We start from the raw sequence: 7,620 nt of genomic DNA, 5'->3' as shown, positions 1-7,620 counted from the left end.
ACAGATTTGCACAAAGAGATAAAGATGCATTTTGTCATCAAGATGCATGACAAAGCATTACCAGTCACACATTCCAGGTAATTCCATTTAAAGGAGTAGGTGCTGCCAAATCCCTCAGATGAGATGATGGAATCTCCAAAGGTCAGGGAGGTTGTGTGAGCAACAGTGAATTGGGCAGAACTCGGATTCAAATGTTCAACATCTATGGATCAAAATCATCCAACTGACTATTAAGACATTGATTTAACTTCAACCCTAAAGTGAAATCCCCACGGAAGAGTGAAGTTTGTGATCTCATGTCCATCCCATCTTCATGAATAACCAAAGCTGAGGTGTCCTTTCTCCCTGCATCCTCCCCCTGGCCAAGGAGGAGTCTGCTGTCTCTTTGTTCTCGCTGCCTTTAGAGGAGAAGAGCCACCCACTATCACTTCAACCTGTTGGCTTGTGCAGCATCTCCCGAGACTGGAGCTTTGGTCCAAGATGCAGTCCCAACAGCCCTAGGCTGAGTCTTCGAATTCTCCCTGGCTTTGGCTTCCTCCTCTTCCACTTCAATTACACATCAGCAAAAAGAACCCCAGACAGATCTCAGGTTGGTTATGCAGGCAGAGTTAGTCAGCCATGCCTGACTTTAAATGCCTCTTATCGGTGACTGGTTGCACTGGGCCATATTTTCAGGGCCTTTATTATTACCACACAAAAAAGTTTTTGTAATCTCATTACATAATTAGAATTTTTTGCCCATTCCCTGATAGTCAGAAATCTGGCATGCATTTTCCCAGCTCTCTCTTCCAAAATCTTTAAGACTAGTGCCCAATAATGCACTGATCCATCGCTTTCACAGCTTTCAATTCAGGAATTACCTTTAGATTCTGCTAACTGCCCATAATATTCTTTTGTCTCTCAGACTCTCTCTCTCTCTCTTTTTTTTTTTTTTTGCTGAGGAAGATTAACCCTGAGCTAACATCCATGCCAATCCTTCTCCACTTTATGTGTGGGATGCCTCCACAGCACAGCTGACAAGCAGTGTAAGTCTGCACCCAGGATCCAAACCCAAGAACCCAGGCTGCCAAAGCAGAATGCACCAAACTCAACCACTATGCCATGGGGCCGGCCCCCTGTCTCTTAGACGCTTAATGATTCACTCCATAGTTTAAACTCCCCCTTACTTCTGCACTGCCTTTTCTGCACCCTATAAACACCCTTGACCTTCTGGACTTGGTAGCATCCCACATGGATGGACGGCTTGCCCTGCTGTTCATCACAGCCCAAGAACCCATGATTCTGACAATGAAACCAGCAAATCCCATTCTCTTTGGGTTTGTTGGCCAGCACAATCACATTACCCATTGATCTAACTTCTTCCTCCAAAAATAGTCTGCTTGTGTTTCCCCCAAAATATGTTAATTGATGTGGACTTGTCTCACCAGCACCCATCGCCGACCCTGTGATGAACAACCAATCCCTGGCATCTGTCACAACACAGAGAAAAATCCCAACTCTCTGATTGAAGCATCAGCTATAAATTACAGACTTAGTCTGTAGAATGGAAATCACAGCAGCTTCTTTACCCAAGAGCACATTTTTTAAGTACCACTATCACTTTCTTAGGATCTACTTTGGCTCCTTGAAACTATCTTTTTAATGGTTTAACAGCCATGGTGGAGCAATGCCCTTGGCTCAGTTCTATGATCCGACAGTATTCAAACATTGTGAGGCAACACATGACAACAACAGAAACAGCCTTCGGGTTAGCCAGTCCAACACATGCCCATAATCCCAAAGAAAGACTAGTCATTTCCTATTGCAGGAGGATGTGAGAGATTCCAGTCCATGCAGAGATGTTGGAGCAACTTCATTTTTGTATTCAACCTGTTCCCACACTCCACCACGAGCACAGGGCCTTAGTCCCAAATTCTCAAGGTTTATCTCAAGCATGCCCCTGCTATCAGTAGCAAACGTTCCTCCTGGGTCTTCTCCCTCTTTTGTACCCCTGCCCCTGGTCCTGTTATCTCCAATTGCCCACCACAAAGTCCTTTGTGTCCAGCCTTCAGCTCTAGTTTTCAGCCATTTTTCTTGCTCCATTCAGCTTCCCTGCATACTAAGAGGGTGAGATGGGGGAAAGGGGAGTCCTTTGGACAATGAGATGGAGAAGGGTAAGGAGAAGGACTCTTGCTGAAACCAGCCTCTGGAAGGATTCTCTAAAAGATATATGGACTTATGAACTGCAAATAACTAATTTTAAGCTTGTAAATCTTCCTAAACTCCCCATATCCTGGCTTATATTTCAAAATATGCCTTTCTCTCATTGTAGGCTCTGTGTGTGTTGGGCTCCTGGAAGCAAAGGCCTAATATAATGTTTAGAAAAGAAGAAGGTATTCAGTGTACCAGAAGTCCAGATGGAGACACTCATACTGAGTTGTTTGGAGTATAAATGTATAAAACATTTCTATAGGATAATTTGACACTATGTATGAAAAACCCTCTGAACCTTAAAGCTTTTGGCTCATTAATTCTAATTCAAGGAATCCAGCCTATAACCAAAAATGCAAATCAAGATGTAAGTAAAACAGATATTTTTGATAAGACTATTGTGAGTAGCAAACTTTTGGAATAATCTAATTTCCAAAATAGAAAAAAATAATTAAATATAATTTCAGTAAATGAATTGAACTATTATATAGCCATTAAAAACCATGTTCATGTTTAGGGCCAACCCCAGTGGCCTAGTGGTTAAGTTTGGCACACTCTGCTTCAGTGGCATGAATTCAGTTCCTGAGTGTGGAACCACCTCACTCTTCTGTCAGTGGCCATGCTGTGGCGGCAGCTCACATACAAAAAGAGGAAGATTGGCAGCAGATGTTAGCTCAGGGCAAATCTTCCTCAGCAAAAAGCAAAACAAAACAAAAGAATGTTTAAAAGTTTAAAGGCATGGTAAAATGTTCAAGATATAAATCATGGAGAAAAGAATACAACATGGAACTGTACACAATACACAAAATAATCTCAACTTTATAAATATCTGAACATACAGAAATCTATAGATATATAGATAGAGATACATGAACATTGATTGGAATGTTAACTATGGTTATCTCTAATGGAATTATGTATAGGTGATTTAAATTTTTTTCTACGATTTTTGGTACTTTCCCAATTTTCTATAATGGAGATGTAGTACTTTTATAATCATAAAAATATGATATTTTAATATAAATAAGCCAAAATATTAACAAAATTTTATTCATGTCCAGACACTAATAAAACTAACATAGCTCTGGTACTAAAAGTGGCAAAATTAATATAGGAAAAGAAATTTCCAGATCAATGTGTCCCTCAATTGGTATTCTGCTGAACTCTGTCCCACACATTTTAATAGGTATCCCAGAAAAAAAAGTTTCATTTTTAAGCAAATATGAACAATGGTGCACTAAATAAAGTTAATGAGTATAATTTACTGCAGACCTTCTCAGGGCCTTTAATATACCGATACAGCTTTGAATCTGCAAAAAGGGAGGTAAAACAAGGAATTTCCCAAAGTTATTTGAGCATGGTTCACTTACTAATACGTTCCTGATCACCGTTTCACAGAATGAAAACGTGGGGAATGCTGTATAGACAAAGCTCATTTAAAAAGAAAAATAGATCAAAACTCCTAAATAAAGCATAAGTAGAGTAATTTTAACAGCTTAATGAAAACAGAATCTACCATAATCAAGTGCATACATTCCACCAATGTAAGAAGTTAAAATTTGGAAATCTACTGGATCAATAAAAAAAGAAGAAATTCAATAAGATGCTTTGCCCATTGCAGATTTTATATCTTTAAAGAGATATTTCCTTAACATGATAAATGTTCTCTCTCTCCATTTGAAATCAATAGCTAACATCACACTTAATAATTTCTTTTTCAAAAAAAAAATCAGTGACATTCCTTCAGACCAGTTGGAAGATGTAATAAAACACACACAGACACACATGATATTTTATGTGAAAAAAGAGCAGGTGTAAATAGCATTTATACCACGCGGTGTCAAGTCAAAACGTCACATAATCACAGTGGTTACATACCCGGCTTTGGTTTGACCTCTTCAGCCCCACTGCACCTGCCATTGGTCAGTCACGTTGGTAGTTCGCACCACTTCTTAAGAATGCTCTTTTATTAATCTGTATGGGTATCTAACTCAGTGAGGATGGTAATTTTTCTAACCATAAGCAAATAAAACATGGGGGGTTGGGGTTTTTTTTGTTTTGTTTTTGGCAACAGGAGAGGTTGAGAGCAGGCCCCGGTGCCTCCTAGGTAGAATGGGATCACTAAGAGCATGAATTGCCATCACCGGACCTCCCCAGGGCTTCCAGGTCCCACGTAGAAGCCCTAGAGTGTGATGGGCTGGGGGCAGAACTTGCAGTTAGCTCAAGGTTTGTGAGCCAGTTGAGAAAAGAGGCTACCCTTATACCCAGCGGTCTGTTGAGAGTCTCTTGCCTTTCAGAACACATGAGCGTAGGTCGGCTTCCAGCGTCTCTGGGGCTTGCCTGCCCAGCATCCAGGCCCTTGAAATAAGGAGATGAGGACAGAGCAGCTGGCTGGCTCAGGAGGGGTGGGTGGATTGGGAGGCCTCCCTTGCCCCTGACTCTGTTTTGCCAGACCCCTAGCGTCTTCATGATAGTGATGGCCAGCCTAAATCTGACTTGCCCAGGAGTTACATGCCTAAAATCCAGGCCCTGGATCTGAGGGAACTGGAGCCTAGCAGGAACCTAGCTAGAGGAAATTGGGTAAATTTGGGGGTCCCATGTACCCGGGCTCTCTGTCATTAGTGCCTGTCACCCAGGTCCTCACCAGTAACTTTTGTAAGTCAAAGAGTTTCCAACAGTAACCCCCCAAGAGTGTCCAGGCCAGAGCCAGAGTTGTTGAGACTTTTTTTGGATCCTGCTTTAAAATAGATTATTTTTCTTCCCTTAGAAGGATGTTAGGGCATTGTTTTTTTCTCCAAACCATCCTATTTTAATTTCCTAGATGGGATTTAAATAGACAGAGACAGACAGCAGGAAATAGACTGCAGATTTAGAGTTCAGAGGCTATATATGAGTGATCAGGGAAAAAAAAGGCCTGTAAAATTTTTTAAGTTAATGTGAAAACTAAACATTTGTCAATTCTGTAAAAGAAAACAAGTGAAATCCTTCCAAGAATCTGTTGGTTAGCATGAATGCTTATTTCTGCAAGAATTCAGCATCAGGAATTCCAAAAAACGATGAAAGAAGGAGGCCAGATCACAAAATTCCCCTCCATCAGTATCTAATGAAATTAATGTAAAGAAAGTTGTAAGAGCAAAAAGAAATATTTATTAAATCAAGATGTCAATTGTGCTTCAGTTTAAAAAAAAAAAAAAGTGCTGTCCTGTGAGAAGAGGATAAAGATCAACCCAGCTAAGTGGAGAAAACCTTGTGTAGAATACTTAGCAATGTATCAGATGTTCTTGTGCAGAAACATTTACCTGAGTGAGTCTTTAGCTTCTTTGTTGAATTCAAGTTAACTTAAAATTAATACTGTTATGGACTGAAGGTTTGTGTCCCCCAGAATTCATACGTTGAAATCATACCCTACAATGGGATAGTTTTAGGAGGCGGAGCCTTAGGAAGTTCATTAGGTCATGAGGGTGGTGCCCTCATGAATGGGATTTGTGCCCTTGTAAGCAGATGATTTCAAGAAATCAGAGTTCTTTCTCTCTGCCACTTGAGGACACAGAGAGAAGATGTCATCTATGAACCAGCAAGAGAGTTCTCACCAGACACCAAATCTGCTAGAACTCTATCTTGGACTTCTGAGCCTCCAGAACTGTGAGGAATAAATTTGTTGCTTAAGCCACTCTGCCTATAGTGGTTTTGTTATATCAGCCCAAACTGACCAAGACAAATACTCTTTAAATTAAAAAAAGTATGTTCAGTATGATCCTCTTTCTTTTTTCCTTTCTTTCCATCTCTTCATGAACTAAATTGCTTTCTTGGGGCTGGCTACGTGGCTGAGTGGTTCAGTTCGTGCGCTCTGCTTTGGAGGCCCAGGGTTTCATCAGTTCGGATCCTGGGTACAGACATGGCACCACTCATCAGGCCATGCTGGGGTGGCGTCCCACATATCACAACCAGAGGCACTCACAACTAGAATATACAACTATGTAGTGGGGGGCTGTGGGGAAAAAAAGAAGAAGAAGAAAAAAAAAGAAGATTGACAGCAGTTGTTAGCTCAGGTGCCAATCTTTAAAAAATAAATAGATAAATAAATTGTTTTCATAAAAATAAGGAAGTCATCATCTTAAAAACAGAAGATAACACAACTTTTCTTTTTTTTGTTTTTCGAGATTGGCACCTGAGCTAACATCTATTGCCAACTTTCTCTTACTTTTCTTCTTCTTCTCCCCAGACCCCGCCAGTACATAGTTGTATATTCTAGTTGTAGGTTCTTCTGGCTGTGCTATGTGGGACGCCGCCTCAGCATGGCCTGACGAGTGGCGCCACGTCCGCACCCAGGATCCAGAACGGGAAAACCCTGGGCCGCAGAAGTGGAGTGCACGAACTTAACCACTCGGCCACAGGACCGGCCCTGAAACTTTCTTTTTTTAAAAATAACAAATTCTCCAGCTTAATCAGTCTTCCTTCAGTGTTCTTCCATCCTCCCACTGCTTCTGTTTTGACTATATTTATTTCTCAATAAAGTTCCTACTTCAGACTCTGAGCAAATTTTATTTCCAAACACAAAATGTTCCAAGCATAAGCTTTAAAATTTTTCTTCTTCCTGTTTGTGTTTGTCATAATCCCATTTAACAAATTTATTTCAGTCCCTATAAAAGTGCACAGGGAGAGACACGTGAGGAGGTGAGGAAGAAATGGGGTAGGAGAAGCAGCCATAAAGGCCCTCCCACAGCAGATTTATTTTCCTGGAGGTGTTTATCACAAACTGTGAGGAAGAATTACTTACATTCAGTGTACTCACTCCCTCCCCCACACTGGAAGTTCCTTTGTTATACAACATAGAGCTTTAAAGGAGTGGCCAGGAAAAAAAAGCCTGAGGAAACACACAGGAGTGAGTCTTGTCCCACTTCACCCTCTACTTCTGTAAATAAAGAAGAGCCCCCAGTGAGGGCTTGTATTCAGGGGTTACAGTAGTGAACAGAAGCAAAGCCACGTGCAGGCGGGAGCAGCTGAGAGGAGCACATTATGCCAGGGTAGGGTGGGGGCCTGTATTAGTCGGGTTCTCCAGAGAAACAGAACCAAAAGGCGATTAGACAGATAGATAGATAGACAGATAGATAGATAGACGGATAGATAGAGATAGATTTATTGTAAGGAATTGGCTTGAACAATTACGGAGACCACAAGTCTCAGTATCTGCAGGGTGAGCCAGCAAGCCGAGACCCGGGTGAGCTGATGGCATTATTCCAGTCTGAAGGCCAATAGGCTCAAAACCCAGGAGGAGCTGAACTTTCAGTTCGAGTCCGAAGGCAGGAAAAAAGGCAGTGGCCCATTCTGAAGGCAGGGAGAATTCTCTGTTACTCAGGGGAGGGTCAGCATTTTGTTCACAGGCACAGCCACGGCTCCCTTCTCCCTCGCCTCCTTTACTCTAAATCTGCA

The sequence above is a fragment of the Equus asinus genome, chromosome 1, assembly GCF_041296235.1.
Source record: "Equus asinus isolate D_3611 breed Donkey chromosome 1, EquAss-T2T_v2, whole genome shotgun sequence".
Taxonomy (NCBI): domain Eukaryota; kingdom Metazoa; phylum Chordata; class Mammalia; order Perissodactyla; family Equidae; genus Equus; species Equus asinus.
Note: the sequence above shows the minus strand (reverse complement) of the source record.